Below are 18,471 nucleotides of genomic sequence, written 5' to 3' on the forward strand. Positions count from 1 at the left end.
TATTATTATTATGTGTTTTAAATTTTATACATCAGCCATGGGTTCCCCTGTCCTCCCCCCTCCTGTCCCCACCCCCACCTTTCCCCCAGCCCCTCCCCTCCATTCCCATGTCCTCCAGGATCAAGGCACCCCTGGGGATATATTTAAACATGGTGGATTCAGTATAGGCAGGTCCTGTCACCTCCTTCCAGACTGAGCATGTGTCCCTGTGTAAGCCCAAGGTTTCAAACAGCCAGCTCATGCACTAAGGACAGGTCCTGGTCCCACAGACTGGGTGCCTCCCCAGCAGATCAAGCTATTCAATGGTCTCACTTATCCAGAGGGCCTGATCCAGCTGGGGGCTCCTCAGCCTTTGGTTCATAATTCATGTGTTTCCATTCGTTTGGCTATTTGTCCCTGTGGTTTTTTGCAATCTTGGATTCAACAATTCACGCTCTTGCAGACCCTCCTCTTTCTTGACTGTTGGACACCTGGAGCTCCACCTGGGGCCTGGGTGATCCACTTCCATCAGTTATTGGACGAGAAAGCTTAGGGGAGCAGGAGATCCCAGCTGGATCAAGAACAGAAAGGGAGAAAGAGGAATAACAGATCATGATAAATGAAGACCATGCGAGAACAGGAATAGGCAGAGTGCTGGAGAGGTCCCCAAAATCCACAATGATACATCCTCTGTGGACTGCTGGCAAAGGTCGAGAGAAAGCCTGATCTGACCTAGTCCGGTGATCAGATGGCTAAACAGGATACCTCTCTTTTCTCACCATAATCCTACCCCTGTTTCCTTAGCCAAGGGTGGTTGAGTAGTGACAATGGAGACCTGATTTTGTTGAAAGAAGCCTTGCCAACACTTGCCCCATCATGAGACTTGTTTAAAGACAATATCAAAAGAAAATTCATGCAAGTTTATGAATTTATTTTTTCAGATACTTGGTGCAGAGAGAATGACGATAGAAAGACTATATTCTGAAGAAAGCATCTTCATGTAGTGATAAATGAAACTTGCTTCTATAATGTGAATGTTTAACGAAACGCTGGTCATGGGCAATAGTAACATCTCGTTGAAGCTGGAGTGTGTCCTAGATTAGAGAAAACAAATTTGAAATGCTAAAGTCTGATTTAATTCCTTTTAAAAAGCCATTTTTTAGTATCAGGCCAAAGGTTTTATAATTTTGTACTTTAATCTTGGTTTTGCAGAGAAATCAAGGGTACATGATGACATTTGTGTTTTGCTAATGTGAAAAGAAATAAAATTTAATTTATGACAGAGCAAGAACCAAGGCTATTTGTCACCTCACACTACTTATGAGGCTGCTGGGCCTGAGGGAAGATCTCGGGTTTGCCAAGGAGTGGGGGTAAGTTCCGGAAACCAAAAAGTCATCAGATTTGCATATAAAAACAGTACAGGGTGAAGGGTGAGGGCACGAAGAACCATGAAAATGAGTTAGACTATAGAACAGGCAAATGTTTTGGATTCAAATAAGCTAGCTTCCCAGAACTGACTGGTGGTACCATTTCACAAACTGAGAAATGTAGGCATTCTTTGGAGATATTTTATTCCTGGTGTGGCATAAGTCACCATTCAACTCAACAAAAACTAGCTCTCTATTATCCTGAAATTACAATTATTTTTTTAATATTTGAATATACAGTGCTATTGATCCAGTGGACACAACTGCAAAAATCAGTGTACATAGTAATTCTTCAAACGTAAGGGCCATTTATCTATTTTTAGATTTATTAGAATGACTTAGAGTTACTCATATTTTTTAAGCAGAAACAACAGACTTTTGCCAAAACAGATGTTAAATTTTATCAGATTAAGCATAGGAAAGAAAATTCAGATTTGTAGAGGCAAACATATTTTCTTAAAACATATTTTAGTTTCCATTTAAATTGTGGCAAACCACTCAGAAACGGGATACACAATTTTCAAGGAAGTAATCATGTTACTCATTTGAGAGTCAAAAACCAATTTACCCAGTGTATAGTGTCATTTTATTTTGGTTATTTATGTGGTGAAGCCCTTTGTTTCTCAGTATTTGAAAATAAAAATTGCTTGTCTAACTTATTTACTGCCAAGGTCTTACACAAAATTCTATTGACAACAAACAGTTCTGAATGCCAGAAAGTATGATATGCTGATACTTAGCATGAAGTATTGAACTTGAGTAGTATTAAATAACATTTCATAAACAAAATAGTTGCATAGACAAAGTAGCATATGTCTTCCATATATCTCTATTACAAAGATCCAAAGAATATTAACCATATTTGGCCACAGACAAAAGTATGGAAAGGTGAAAGCAATAGTGTTCCTTGGAGTAATCATCATAAAATGCTGGACACATCCCTGCACCACATAAATCAAAACCTTTTTTTTTTTTTTTTTGACCTCCCAATCAAGAGCAGCCTTCAGGGTCAGTGCCAAGTTAATATAAATATTCAAAACAATAATTTATCTCTTCTTGGCAACAGCAATCTCATTTTGGGAGTTAGCCAAAATTAAACTCAAGCCATAGTTTCTCAGTCTGATAAATGATCAGGTTAGCACCATTGTTTATGATAAAAAGCAAATTGTGGTTCGTTTTGTGTGTAGGTCATAACTATCCCTGAAGGTCTAGAAAGGGTCTGAAAGCATTGACGCATGGAGTTTCACAGAGTCTGCCTATGCAGAAAGAAAGCACTATGTTATTTACATTAAAAGACTTAATGAACTCACAGCTCAAAATATAAAATATCTAAAAATTAGTCTTTGTTTCCTAGAGGCAAAAATGACCTGTGTTATGTTTGCACATCTTTTTAATGGTGTGAATGTTTACACAGGACATTGTGTTTCTATAACTAAATGATATTGGCTTTGAATTGCTTAGAGGAATTCTTCACTTTGATAATGGTGATTAACGTGAGCTATCTTTATATTAGCATTTTCCAACAGCACACAAGTAAAAATGTATTACAATGTTTTGTCACTCCCTATACTAAGTATGAATGTTGGCCTGTCTTGTGATTACCTGTATCTCAGCATTTTGGGCTTAACTTAACTGGATTTCTAGTAAGAGGGCAAAGATTCTTTTCTACATAGGGTGTTTTATGAGCAAAAGAAAGGGAGGAGTGGAGGGATGGGTGGAGGAAAGGAGGGAATTTGGCTTAACAATATTACATTTTTTAGTCACTTGATTACAGATTATTAGCTTCATTATATATCTGAATGTTAGTTGGGTGTGAAGAAAAAAAAAAAAAAAAAAAGACAAGGGGAAATTTTGGCGTTTCCAGAAAGTTTCTCAAGCATGTACTAGAAATGTTGGACATTTTGCAAATGGGGATTCATGAGTGTTCTAGATAGATTCTGGGTGTTATTTCAAGATTAGCTTTTCCTTCCTTTAGGTCAGTGGTTTCTCAGTCTGTGGGTTGTGACCACTTGGAGTGCCAAATGATCCTTCACAAGGGTCATCTAAGACCACTGGAAAACACACAAATATTTACGTTATGACTCATCATAGTCACAAAATTAGTTATGAAGTAGCAATGAAAATAATTGTATGGTTGGGGTTCAGCACAACATAAGGAACTGTATTAAATGTGGTGCAGCCTTAGGAAGGTTGAGAATGACTGCTTTAGGGAGTAATCTATTATAATCATTCAATTGATTTCAGTTGGTATGTCTCCCAAAGAAATGAGGTTATGCCTGTAAAATCTTAAATAATTTGGAAAACCTATCCAAAGGAATTCCTGCCTATCAGCTCCATACACCATATTTCATAAAACACATAATCCTGTGATAACAAAAAAATGGAGGTTCTGATAAGAAAAGTTTTGATAGTTTTAATGACACTATACCTTGTACTTATGAATCCATTATGAATTGTGAATCCATTAAGAGCTTTATGGGCTTATTATGAATAAGTATACTTACTGTGTCTACAGAAAATTTATAAGCATGCCGTTAGCCCTCTATTTTATATATGAGAACAGGAAAGAAAGAGGGACTAGCCAGCAGCTAGAAATAGAAAAAGACTGCATATTTCAGCTTTTAATTTTTTTTTTTTTTCGAGACAGGGTTTCTCTGTGTAGCTTTGCACCTTTCCTGGAACTCGCTTTGGAGACCAGGCTAGCCTTGAACTCACAGAGATCTGCCTGCCTCTACCTCCTGAGTGCTGGGATTAAAGGTGTGCACCACCACCACCCGGCTTAACCTATTTTTTAATGTATACTTACAGTTAATTTTCTTCTAGTCTGGCCAAGAATTGACATGCAACTCACAATGTCTTCAGGCCACAGGTTCCAAAGTAAACAAATTTAGGACATGGGAAATATAAACTGCCAAGAGCCATTCAACTCCAATGCATGGAAGAGAACAGGGCACCGATGAATATCAAATGTAGATCTGAAGGCATTGTTCAGTATTCATTTCTATTACATGTTGTGTCCAGTGGTCATTCTAAAGGCAAGTAAAAGCATAACACTGACCTGGTTAGGAAGACTGTTTTAAAATATGTGATATAAAGGTTTTTTAAATTGTGTCTGGGGCTCACTGTTGTCATCACTTAACATCACACTCCTTTCAGATTTTCTTGCAGTGTATTTCTATGGATTATTTCCTCCCTGTATGCCTTTCTCCACAATATAATACATAATTGCCTATACAATATGAAAAAATACTCAAATAGTTGTGGGCTTTATTTAAAATATCTAAAAAAAAAAATGGGTACTTCAAACCAATATAGCCATCCTAAGGGAAGTGATAAAATATGAATACATTTAAAACAGAGTACAAGGGGTTAATCTGAAACTGCAATGAAAATAAAATATTAGAAGGAAACTTGGGAAGAACAAGACCATGCACGTCCATTTTTATTTCTGTTATGCCCCATGCAGTATTAACAGTGGCATCACCACAAATCCTAAGCACTTAATTTCAAGCACAGTGTTGTGGTTACTGTGGAAAAGGATGATGTTGCCAGAATACAGAATGGAGACAGACCCAAAAGTGTGCCTTCATTTTTAATTGAAAAGAATACCCACAAAGGAACAAGCAAACAGGGAGTTTCTCACCCTGGGCGGAAGTAAACTTATTGGCAGGAAAGGCATGGAGGGGCAAACAGAGTACTCTTCAGATACACAAATGCATGGAAGGCCTCTGAAGTGCCATGGTGACAGGTTTCCCACAACAAGTGAGAACAGACAATGTTAACAGTGCTTACACAAAACTGCACATCAAAGGTGTGTCTTCTCCCCCACACGTATCACAGCAAGCTTCTTTTCTGACTGTAAACTAACAGGAGTGTTACCATTTTTTGTTCTTATTATGGTCAGTAGCACTCTTCATGTAAAGAGCTTCAACGTAGGAAATCCAATCCTTAGATGGTGGGAGTATATATGGAAATAGCATGACAAAGACTTGCCCAATATAATTGTCTCACAGTATATACACATTAATTTTTAAATTATTGTAAATGTTCTTCATTAATTCTGTTTACACTGTGATAAAAACATATTTGTAAATACATAACCTATTTCATTCTACCAATAAATAATTTCAGAGGAAAGAACCATGATAAAATCTTTGCTACAAAAATAGGGTGAAGAACTACCATCATCATTGCTGATGAGCAAAGGTATTTTTTTCTATAACTTCCTTATTGGTGAACATTTCTATCTTTTTTTCTTTTTCTTTCCTTTATATTTCTCCTTTATTTCCTTCCTTCCTTCCCCACAACAGTCTCTATCTATCCCTAGCTTCCTTGTTTTCTCTTTTATGTTCTTTTTCTATTTTTATATTGCTTATAATCCTGCTATTCTAGAATTTATGTGTAGAACAAGATGCCCTTGAACTTGCGGCAATCCTGCCTCTGCCTCCTGAATGCTTGGATTATAGGTGCATGCCACCATAACTGAAGGAAAGTCTAGTTTCTATAAGATAGTGTATTACACAATAAAAAGTATTCAACTAAGAACAAATAAAGTGACTAACAGGAAAAATCACCAAGGGAAGAAAGTCAGATGAATTTGGAAACATCAAATTGGACTGACTGTGTTCTCCACAGGTTTCTTACCACCAGGTCTATAAAAGCTGAATAATCTAATAACAGAAGGAGCATGGATCTTATTATACAAACTTATGTAGTTAATGAAGCTTCCACATTTCTAATAGGAACTGGATGTGCAGACAGAGGTGTTCAAATGGTAACATCTGGAGGACATCTAGTGGTCCTTTTACATGTATTGTTCCTTTCATCATGTTGTTTAGAACTCCTACTATTTAGTCACATTGTTTTTTGCTTCCATCATCTTTCTTTATATATATATATTCCTTGAAGTTCATATATACAATGTTTTATAAGTATCTTATATCATATATATCACATGATATATACATATATATATTCTTAAAGTACAAATTAAGCTGTTACTTCAGCTTGCTGTTTAGATGTCCATTAGCTTATCAAACTCATTCCTTGAATGTTAAAATGTGTCAAGAAATACCTTAGATATTGTGGATGTAGCCATGATATAAAATAATATTTGTGGCTAGACAGGTGCCTGGGTGGTTCAAAGCATTACTGCTTTTATAGTGAGTCTGGGTTCAGTTTCCACACTGACATGGTGGCTCACAACTGATTGCTACTGTAGTTCCAGGAGACTTGGAGATTTAAAGTTCTCCTCTGTCCTCCAAGGGAACCAGGAATATACATCTGTACATATAGAGTTGCAGACAAAAACCCCCATGTGCATAAAAGAAAAAAGTGGAAATCTTATTTTTTTAATTTTCACAGAGAAAAATAAATATCTGTGCCTTTATTATGTTTATGTCTTTAAAGAAAGAAATAGATGAAGAACAAGTCAGTAAAAGTGTAGACAGAGAAAGCATTGGGAGACAGAGGTGCCAGGGGGGAGGAGGGAGTGCCAAGAGTAAGGACTGGGGGGAGATGCTTTCTCCAGTGCCATTATCCGTGATGATTCATAAGAGAAAGTGAGTAATAACCAATGGCCACAGACAGGCAGACTGTCTGACAGCCCAGTGCCTTTCTGTGCCTGTTCCTGAAGTTGTGACATATGCATTAGCCACATTAGTATCCTTCAAGAGTTTGTGTTAAGAGCAGGCAGGCTCTTGGGCCTGATGTCGCACAGGCAGGGGTGTGCTTTCTGACGGAGTCCCTGGGAATTCACATGCATGATACTCTTGAAAAGCATGAACAGGAGAGACAAATGAACTTTCAGAGATATGGACACTTCCAGGGGTGACACATGGCTAAACAGGGAGAGTGCGAGGACTTCAGACGAACTTGCAGAGCCTCGAGGCCATGGCCAATTTCACATGTCATCATTTCACCCCGGACCATACAGAAGTTGCTTTGGTTTACATTCTTTTCCCCAGCCTGCCTCCTGGTACTTCTATGGAAGCAGAAAAGAAAAAAATTAAGACATACTATAATTTCCTCACTTCAACTAAGTCTTGCTATCACCGCCACTAATGCTTCTAACCTAACATTAATCTGCTGTATCTTCTTCCCAACTAAAGTTTAATGTTAGCAACCACACATTCTCACTGTAAAAGTAAGTTGTCCAGTGTTCTGTAGCTGAGCTTTTATTTTCCCATTAAACCTATGTGCCTGCCATATTTTAAAAGTCTGGCTATATTGACTAGCTCTACTAGTGTGTGCTAATTACATAGTTATGCAGTATCTCAGCTTTCATTATTAATTTCCCTCTCTCTCTCTCTCTCCCTGTGTGTGTGTGTGTGTGTGTGTGTGTGTGTGTGTGTGTGTGCTCGCGCGCGCGCGCGTCCGAGTAGTGTATGCAAGGGTGCAGGTGTGGACAACCAACCATGTGGAGACAAGGGATCAACATCTGATGTCTTTCCTCTGTAGCTCCTCCCCTTGTTTTTTAGACAGGGTCCCTCATTGAACCTGGAGATAAGCTTCTCAGCACAGGGTTTTAGTCATACACTACCAGATACAGATCTTTATGAATCCTAGGCAACCTGACTCAGGTAATCATGATTATAGAGCAATCACTTTACCCACCACCCACCCTCACCCCTCCATAAGTCAGTGTGTGTAAGCAGGAGGAGAGACACATAGACAGACTCGGAGACACGAGACAGAGACAGAGACAGAGAAACAGACAGTGAGATGTGCATATGTGTAATTGTGTATACTTGAGCAAGCTCATGAGCCACTCTTCAATGTGATCAGAAAACAAACTTGGGTGTTGGTCCTTGCCTTTCCATTGCATTTGGGATGAGGGCTCTTCCCTGCTGTGCAGGCAGGATAGCTGGTCACTGGGACTTCTGGAAATTCTGTCTGCCTCCCCTTTCCCATAGGGCACTGGGATTATAGACACCCATGTGCATCCACTTTTCATGGGGGTCCTTAACATAGGTTGTTCAATTTATGCAACAAGAGATTTTGCCCATGAAGCCATAACTCCCTGCCTTTAATTTTCTTATATGCTGAGAGAGAGAGAGAAAGAGAGAGAGAGAGAAAGAGAGAGAGACAGAGACAGAGACAGAGACAGACAGAGACAGAGAGGGGGGAGGATCATCAGTTGAAAGCACCTACTGCTCTTGCAGAGGACACTAACTCTATTCCAATACATACAACATAAGGTAGATCACAGTTGCCTGTCACTCTAGCTTCTTAGAACACCTGCATGCACCTCTGAATACCTCTCCAAAGACTCACAGATATACACAATTAAATGTAAATTTAAAAGATTTGTAAAACGAAATTGGTATATAACTTTTATCTTATGGGGCAGATATAAGGTAAATCTTATAAAAGCTTTTACTCTAGCTCTTGACCCATTTTTGACATTTTATGTGCAACAAGAAGAATTTTCTGAGTCATGACACAATGAATTTTATGGGACAGAATTGTCATATTAGCCTTCCTAGTAGAAAGGGCTACACAGGAAATTCAGCTTTTTTCCAGAAGAACATAGACCTAACTGCGGTGCAATATTTGTTTGGACCACACACTCCAGGGTTTAGTATCTGGTCTGATATTCCCAGGTGAGTTTTATGAGCAGGTGATACTACATAATCAGTAGTCTTGGTATCAACCAATCACAGGGCCAAGGAGACTGATTTTTTCTATGTATTCTTAGATGCAATATGACAGGAAGACAATATTCCTAGATAGACACACCAAGTTCAATAAAACTCTCTTTGAGCTAGAAGTATGATGATGGAAGGGTGGTACAGTCTCCCTTCTCTTTAGCATGTGTGATGTGACAGTAGAATTTGTCCTGAGGTCTATTGTATGAAGGGTTGATAGGATACTGTATACCACAGTATCCTAATACTCTAATAGGATACTGTGTATACCATCTTAATGATTAATGGTTAAAATGTGTACATGTACCTACACACATCTCTATTTAGTTACATACACAGACTCACCTTCTTAGTGGCATAATTAGGAACAGGTAGTTTTCTGAATGACACCACATCAAGTTTTCTCCTTCTCTGAAGTACAAATCCTGTTTAAAAGCCAAGTGCCTGTTTGATGTCCTGAGAGAGATGACCTTGTATACCTGAAGCTTTGTAAGTGTCCAGGCATAGTCCAACTCTTCGGACTCACAGAAAGCATATTCAAGTGAGAATTTGAACTTCTTGCTCCCTCTTTAAATTAAGGATCATTGCTAGACAGACTTCAGGCAGTGACATAAGGCCATTCTTTCTCTTTTTTTTTTTCTTTTTCTTCTAGAACTTGTACTTTAAAATACTCTACTACAATTGCAAACCCGCACAGTCCTTGGGGTTGGTAAGCTCTTCAGGCTGTCATCTGGACTCAGTTCTAAAAGCTTTGTTCACAGCATGGGCTGAGATTTAGACTTCTCTATTATTTCATGGTTTCTGAAAAAAAAATTAAAGTGAGGGAGAAAAAAAAAGACACCCACTTCGTTCCAGAGTCCTTTAATGTTACTGTGGTGAACACTGTTGTCAAAGATCTGTAGACAGGTGATAAAAGAACAAGACAAAAATAATCAGAGAACTGTGAAGTCTGAAAATTGAAGCTTCTCCAAGTTTCATGTCAGCAGGTGCTGAGTCCGGTTTTAGAGGCTGAGAACTGTTCATTTCATTGAATGTTTACTGCTAAAATAGATGCTAAAATTAGAGACATCGAAGGAGCATAGCATTTATGTTTGGGGGTTGGAGAGAGATGTACTCCCCCTTGCAGAGGATCTGAGTTCATCTCTCAGTGGCCACATCTAGTGGTTCACAACCATCTGTAACTCTAATCCTAGGGATTGCCAATGGTTCTGGTCTCAGCAGGAACTTGCATTCATGTCCAAATACACACATAGAGAGACATGCTTTTAAAGCATGTATGGCCAGATTAAATGTAGTTGCTAATAAAATAAAACAAACAAGCAAAAAACTAAGAGGAAATGTTCTTTTTAGTAGGGGTAATTTATTGTCAGTGACCATTGCAATATTTTGTGACCTTCCTTGCCTTATTCATAGTTAGAAATAAAAGGGTTGATACATGTTCAGAGTTTGGCTTAACTTAAAATTTAAATGTATTATTTTTTTATATTGGGGTTGGCATGAAAGGCCAATGCCCTTTACACATTCCATTCTTTGAGGATCTGGTCAATTGTTAAAACTGAAATCACCTCTTAACACTGTTCTTTCTAGGGGAAATGATATCTTGCCTGTCATACTTGTCAAAAACCTAAAATGTTTATTTTAATATAGATACAATAAAAGTGAACTTGTCTTTGAATCTTCTAATTACCAGTTTCCATATTTTTCCATCCAGTTATACTCTTTCCATTCTACCAGACTCTAAAAAACAATCTGGCATCATTATAAAGCTCCATGTGAGTTAATTAGGCTTGGGTTTTCCTAAGGTGTGTTTGCAGCTTGAAAGGAAATGCAATCGCAAAAATGGGAAACAGGCTATAAAAATACCCATGTGTTAAGTAATCCTTGCGCACCAGTCAGTGGTCTTACCTGAAAATAAAGAAGTTGACAAAAAATTCTTTTAGACTGTTCATAAAATGAAGATTTTGAAGTTTAAAGATCCAGAATGATTTGACAGGGGCTAGTGACACCATTAGGGCCACTATAATAATCTATAAAACAACAAATCAAATACTTCCTGAGTATTGGGGTATATGGAGAAAATAATCACTTGAAATGAATGGTAGGAGTTATGACTAAGAGTTCAATCCAGATGGAGAAGGGATGCCAAAAGGCTGTAATTATACCAGACTACATTGGTATGAATGACCACAGTCATCATAACAACTATATAGGTAAAGCATTTAGAACCATGAAGTAATAAGATGCTTATGCCAGTAACATAAGAGATTTCCTGAAGATCTAAGAATAATTGTCTAGAGCCTCCAGTTATTTACATGGGCAGTGTCCCCTAAAAGGTTCACAAGTTAAGAATTTGATTCCTAAAATAATATTCAAAAGTAGGGTTTGGTATAATTAGATCAGGAGGGCTCTCAACTAATCAATAAGACAATTTTCTTCACAGTTTAGTCATTTAAGTGTGTAGTTCTGGAGATGATGGAAGCTAGGAATTGGAGCCTAATTGGGAGTATTTCTTGTCCCTACCTAGTTCTCTCTCTCTCTCTCTCTCTCTCTCTCTCTCTCTCTGTAGACTTTCTCTTCCATGCCCTTATGCTAGGGTATTGGGCACAAAATTACTGTGAACCAAAACCTTTGAAGGCACAAAAAAGAAAAAGAAAAAAAAAGAAATAAATAAAAAGCTCTATCCCACTTTGAAATAATTTATGTCAGGTATTCTGTCCCCCATGAAGAAAAAGCTTACATCAGCCTAATCCAACTAATCCAACAACCTTTCCAGATATAATTTCATTATCATATCTTTTCTCTCTAAGTAACCTGTGGTGCACCACTAACCCTAATAGAATTCTGTCTTGAAGTTTCTCCTTTCCTAACTTAACTTACTAATTAATGGTGTACCTACAGGGAGGTTTGCCTTAGTGTTATCTTTTACCCTCTTTCTGTTCAATCTATTCAGAGTTTACCTATTTCATCATCTCAACCCATCAAATGAATAAATACAGTATCCTATCTTCACTAGCTGTCACACCTCTGCTAAAAAAGAGCTTGGAAGGTGGAACTCACCACTGGTCTCCCCCACCCCCATCACAGTGTGGCATGTGCTCTGTTTTCTTCCTTTCAATTGTCTCTTAAATTCATGCTGATATCACTGTTGCCATCCTACCGAGGTACTGTCTTTGACCTTGAGTCCCTGCAGTTAGGATTCTACAGCTACAGTTAGGATTCTTCTCACACACAGGTCTCCACATGCTTTCAGGATTTATACGTATACTGTGTAAGAACACAGCATATATTATGCCCAACATGTCACCTCCTTGACTCTTTACTCAGTTTGGAGAACAACTCTAAGTCAATCAAATCAGTGTCTCTACTTTGTATAAATAAGCTTATATCTGCCTGTTTAGTTACCCTAGCCATCAATTATCATTCACACTACAAAATACAACTTCCTACTTTCTTCTCTTAATGTAAGCAAAGCCATTTTATACCTGTACCCTCCACTGCAAACTTGTCCACTTTATTCTTTCCTGGTCTTTAGTCTCTGTTCTATACTAACAGCTGTTTGCTATTTTGTGTTTAATAGTTCCTTAACTATATAGCAACAAGTGTTTCTTTAGTTAAATCTGCTACAAAAAGACTACATAATGAGTATGTGTCAACTATTCATAAAAGCAGAGGATATAAATGTGATCAACTCCAATGACTGGTGATGCACTACCTAGAATGTGTAAGGTCTCTAGTACTAAAAAAAAAAAAAAAGTGGATGTATAACTTTATAAAAATAATTATTCACAGCCAAGACACTGCGAACAGTTTTAATCTTAGGAATGGAAACCATAGAATTTTTTTCTCCTTTTTTATTTATTATATTTGTGTTTTAATTTTACACATCAGCCATGGGTTCCCCTGCCCTCCCCCTCCTGCCCCGAACCTCACCTTCCCCCCCACCCTGCCCTTCCCCTCCATTCCCATCTCCTCCGGGGCCAAGACTCCCCTGGGGATTCAATTCAACCTGGTGGATTCAGTCCAGGCAGGTCCAGTCCCCTCCTTCCAGGCTGAACAAAGTGTCCCTGGTTAAGCCCAAGGTTCCAAACAGCCAGCTCATGCACTAAGGACAGGTCCTGGTCCCACAAACTGGATGCCTCCCAAACAGTTCAAGCTATTCAATTGTCTTATTTATCCAGAGGGCCTGATCCAGTTGGGGGCTCCACAGCTTTTGGTTCATAATTCATGTGTTTCCATTAGTTTGGCTATTTGTCTCTGTGCTTTTCTACAGAACACCTAGAATGTTTTTAATAGCCTGAAATAGGCAATGAAGTAAGTAGTCAGGGGCAAGAGCAGGCTTCCAACAGGAAATGCTGCTTGTATGAAAACTGATGATGTGTTAAATTTAGTTAGAAAACATCACCTGGTGTTGGGGAGTACATGACATTACATGCATGGGGCATTCCAGGAAAAGGGAATATCAAAGTGAGTCCCGTTGGCATGTGGAAAAGTGACATAAAAAGAAATAGTTCTACCTTCATGTTCCCATTTCTTGCTCTTCAAGGATCTTAAGTACCTGACCTTCTCATTTTACATGAAACAGGACAAAGTATGCTTAGATGCTTTTATTCTGGAATATATTCATTATAATACCTCCAACATTATATGTGTAAGTGACTATTTACAAGTTACTCTGCAAACCTAATGATTCTTCTTTATAAATGGTAGATGTTGCCAGGCAGTGGTTGCATACCCTTGTTTGCAGCATTCTGGAGGCAAAGGCAGGCAGATCTCGGTGAGTTCAAGGCTAACCTGGTCTACAAAGCAAGTTCCAGGACAGCCAGAGCCATTACACAGAGAAATTCTGTCTCAAAACAAACAAACATACAAACACATAAATAAATAAAAGGCAGATATTGATAGTAATGGTGCAACTTCCTGCGTCACATTAATTAAGCTCTGAATTTGAATGCCTAAAACAGTTTGTAATACAGAGTGCACAATATTCAACTACCAGCTGATAGCTGGCTGAAGCTTCCAAGCCAGTATTGTCTTCTCTTGTCAATTTCAGATATATCAATCTACCTGTTCATCCATAGAGCTATTCCACAAATGTCTAAATATATTCAAAACCAAATTCTGCAGTTGTTATATAATAACTATTCCTAGATGAAGGAAAACAAACATCTGCTTACCCCAGATAGGAGACTAATGACACACCAAAGCAAAGATACCCCCAAGTCTTACTTAAGTTTTACTGTGGTTACTTACAGGCATAACAGTGAGGGACTACTTATGATAACAGAAAATGTCTCAAAGTCAGATGCATCACCAAAGCCTACTCCAATACTCATAAAAGCTGGAAACCTGGAGCACACTGCATAGCCTGTCCTTACCAGATTTCTCAGTTAGGCTGAGCCTATTCCAGGCAGCTCAGTTAGTCTGCTTCTTCTAAGCAGTTCATCTGGTCTCTGCTTCTTCCAGGTGACTAGGATTGTCTGAGAGTCTTCTTGCAGCATGGCTTGTCTGAGTGACTATGAGCAAGTTTTATTGCTTATATACTCCTAGGGAGGGAGAGGCCTAGTAAATCTGATCAGCTTCAGGGTCTTCCTGAAGCCACTTGGAGTTCTTTACTTTCTGTCTTAACAAGATTCCATGCAGCTTTTGCTTTTACCTTCTCTTAAATTCGAACATCCTGTTCTGTCTGTCTGTCTGTCTGTCTCTCACACACACAAACACACACACACACACATGCACACACACACACTGAGAGAGAGAGAGAGAGAGAGAGAGAGAGAGAGAGAGAGAGAGAGAGTGTAAATGTCCTGTCTTAAGAAATCTCACCTCCATAGTTGAAGGTTTTAATCTCTGTGGAAACTGCTTGTAGCAGCATTTCACCACAAACACCCTGTGTCATCTAAAGCATAGTTTCTACAGCCCTACATGGCCTTAAATTTGTGGTTCTCCTGTTTCATTGTCTTGATGCTAGAATTATAGGCATAGACCATTACACCTACTTTTCATTTTATGAGGTGTTTGTGTGTTTGTGCATGTGTGTGTGTGTGTGTGTGTGAAGTTTATAAAGACAGATTTCTCTTAAACTCAATAAGTGGGTGAGGATGACCTTGCCTTCCTTATCCTCTGGCCCCTACCTCCTAAGCCCTGAGATTATACGCACACATCTTTGTGCTAGAAATGTTTCAAATTTTACTAAAATAGTAAAAATACAAGCTTTGTGTCTGTCTTCTTTCATTCTTGGCTGTGATAACAAAATGTCTTTGGCTATGTAATTTACAAACAGAACATGTATTTCTGATAATCTGAGGCTGGGAAGTCCAAAATCGGGAAGTGGGCAGAGTATCTGCAAGACTCCATCCTCACAAACTGAATCTTCTAGTTTTGTTATCATGTAATAAAAGGGCACAAAGCCCCTCAAATCTCTATTGTAAGGATTCTAACTCCATTAATGAATTATCTGCCTTCACAAAAGTTTTGTTAATTGAGTTTATTAAAGGTCTGCCCTCATGACTTAACTACTATCACTTTAGGGATCAACCTTCAGTATGAAGTTGGGGAAAACAGATGTATCTAGACCATGTCAGCACTAAGACCATGAATCTGAGCGTTGTACAAGGATTTTGGTTCTGTGGGCACCGTAAGTCCAAAACTTCAACTCAAATTGCAGGTTCCACAAGCTTTAATTCTAAATACTCTGTCTCTCAGGAACTCTGTGAGTATGACTTCCTTCCAAGGTTGAACGTGTGTTGTCAGGTTTCTATTTTCTTCTTATTATCATACATTAACTTCCTTATACTTTCTGAACACCTGGGTAACCCCCCAAAAATAGCAGGATTCTCCTAGGGAAGTGAAGAAATAGAAACGAGGGAAGGAAGACTCAAAATGTGCATCTTCTTCTCTTTCTTTGCCGTAGTAAGAAGCGGAGAGTTTGTACAGCCTTGGTTTTCTGGAGTAAGGCCCTGCTCATCAGCAGTCATCCCAATTTCCTCTCAACACTGTCACTCATTAGTCAAAGCAACAGAAAAGCCAGAGAGAGGGAAACAACGTTTCCAGTACTTACTTCACCCATCTCTTCATAACTATCTGTGAATACCTCTTGGCATAAGAACATTCCCACAGTTCTCAGCTCCCAAGGTGGAAAGACTGGAACCAAGTTCTGATGTATCTTTACACCAGCGATTAAACTCTTGAGTTCAGCCTGAGCAAGTGAGGGGATGATTGGTTTTTCTTTGTGAAACATCATTCCTGTTCGCCTTGCATTAGATATACTCAACCTTGTTTTTTTTTTTATTTCATTTTCACACAGGCAGAAACTGTGCAGTGCTTTCTGAGTGATAAGTTAACATCTTGTTAAAGTGCAGGTAAGATAGGTGTAAATACATGTCAGCTACAGACACTTCCATGTAAGTGTAGTACTACGTATTTTCTCCTTTTACCCATTCTGCCCATGGGAAATGAATATCTGAAGTAAAGCAATATGATTGGAGAGAAAAAGAAGGAAGGAAGGAAGGAAGGAAGGAAGGAAGGAAGGAAGGAAGGAAGGAAGGAGGAAGATGATTTCAGGAAATAAAATTTTCTTTTTCTTTTTCCTCTGATCTAAGTCAGATTGGATTTATGTATGGAATTTTTTTCCTGTTTCTCTCCTATATAGTAGGAGGAATATCAGAGTGTTCAATGAGAAAAATTGTGAATTATTTTACTCTGGTTGGTAAATGGCTTAACAAGTCATCTGAATTAATTTTTCATCTATAGCATTTATTAAGATATATTTGCACCAGGCAGTGGTGATGCACGCCTTTAATCCCAGCACTTGGGAGGCAGAGGCAGGTGGATTTTTGTTCAAGGCCAGCCTGGTCTACACAGTGATACCCAGGAAAGGTGCAAAGCTACACAGAGAAACCCTGTCTCAAAAAACAAACAAACAAACAAAAAGATATATTTGCATACTAGACTTGATTTCAGTTTAAGTGATATTTTGATATTTTTTTTTCAGTGTCAGAGTCAAAAGAAACACATTTTTATATAAGCTTCCAACAGTGCTGTTAAAATAGTCAAATCTCAATTCAAGGGATTTACACACATGTGTGTGAATAGACACATGCATGTAAATATGTTGAAATTACATGAATTCTGGCCACTAAAAGTCAATGTTAAAAATTGTTAGAACTGTTGATAAATACATCAAATGAACCCTAAAGCTAGGCTAGCTGGATTGGTTAGATACAGAAAAAAAATGTAAGGTAAATAAAGTATTTCCTATGAAGTAATAATATTTCAATGAGAAGACAAATGTAAGTATGGGCAAAGAGCATTCAAACCAATCATCAACAAAAAAACAGTTTAGTGTTGATCTTTTTAAATTTTATAAATAGTTATTTAAAAAACATGCAATAAACAATACAATTTTTTGGCATACTCATTTTAAAATGATGTGGATATTTGAATTTTATTATAAAATGGATTTCTAGTTGTAACAAATTATCTCCTAGACTAGCATGTTTATAAACAATAGAAAGTTATTTTTTATTTCTTTTTTTACTTAAATTCTTTTTTCATTTTACATACCAACCACAACTCTCCCTTCTTCCCCTTCTCCCACTCCTCCTCCTCCTCCCCCCACCTCATTTCCCATCCACTCCTCAGGAAGGGAAAGTCCTCTTTTAGGGAGTCAACAAAGACTGGCAGGCCCAAGACCCTCCCCGCCTGCATCAAGGCTGAGCAAGGTATCCCACCATAGGGGATATCTTATACATTTGTAGGCAGTCCAGGAGTAGGTGTCAGCATGTTCCAGGTCTGGTGAGACATCTTGTTATTTGAAGACTGGAGACTTCCCAGTATGTCCTCATGAGATGGCATCTTCCTCTTGTTTTTATCTTGTCCTTTATTCCTAAATACCACCACTACCAATGTTATCACTTTGAGTAGAGCTTTACCATTCAGTGTTTGGAGTGAGACAAACACTTCCTCAAAACTGAATGGAGAGCCACAGTTAGGCAGAAAAAACCATGATAGATTTCCAAGCAGTTCATAGTACAAAGGAATCAAGCCGCTGCAACTCTAATTTAATTATTAACAAATGACAAACTCTGCTAGATTTATTCTAGAATGGTGATTCTTTTTTTTTCTTCATTATTATGTGTTTTAATTTTATACATCAGCCATGGGTTCCCCTGTCCTCCCCCCTCCCACCCCCACCCCCATCTTCCCCCAGCCCCTCCCCTCCATTCCCATGTCCTCCAGGACCAAGACACTCCTGGGGATTCCTTTAAACCTGGTGGATTCAGTACAGACAGGTCCTGTCCCCTCCTTCCAGACTGAGCAAATATATATATATATACACAATGGAGTACTACTCAGCAGAGAAAAACAATGAAATCATGAGGTTTGCAGGCAAATGGATGGATCTAGAAAAAATCATC

The sequence above is a fragment of the Onychomys torridus genome, chromosome 15 (genome assembly GCF_903995425.1).
Source record: "Onychomys torridus chromosome 15, mOncTor1.1, whole genome shotgun sequence".
Lineage (NCBI taxonomy): Eukaryota > Metazoa > Chordata > Mammalia > Rodentia > Cricetidae > Onychomys > Onychomys torridus.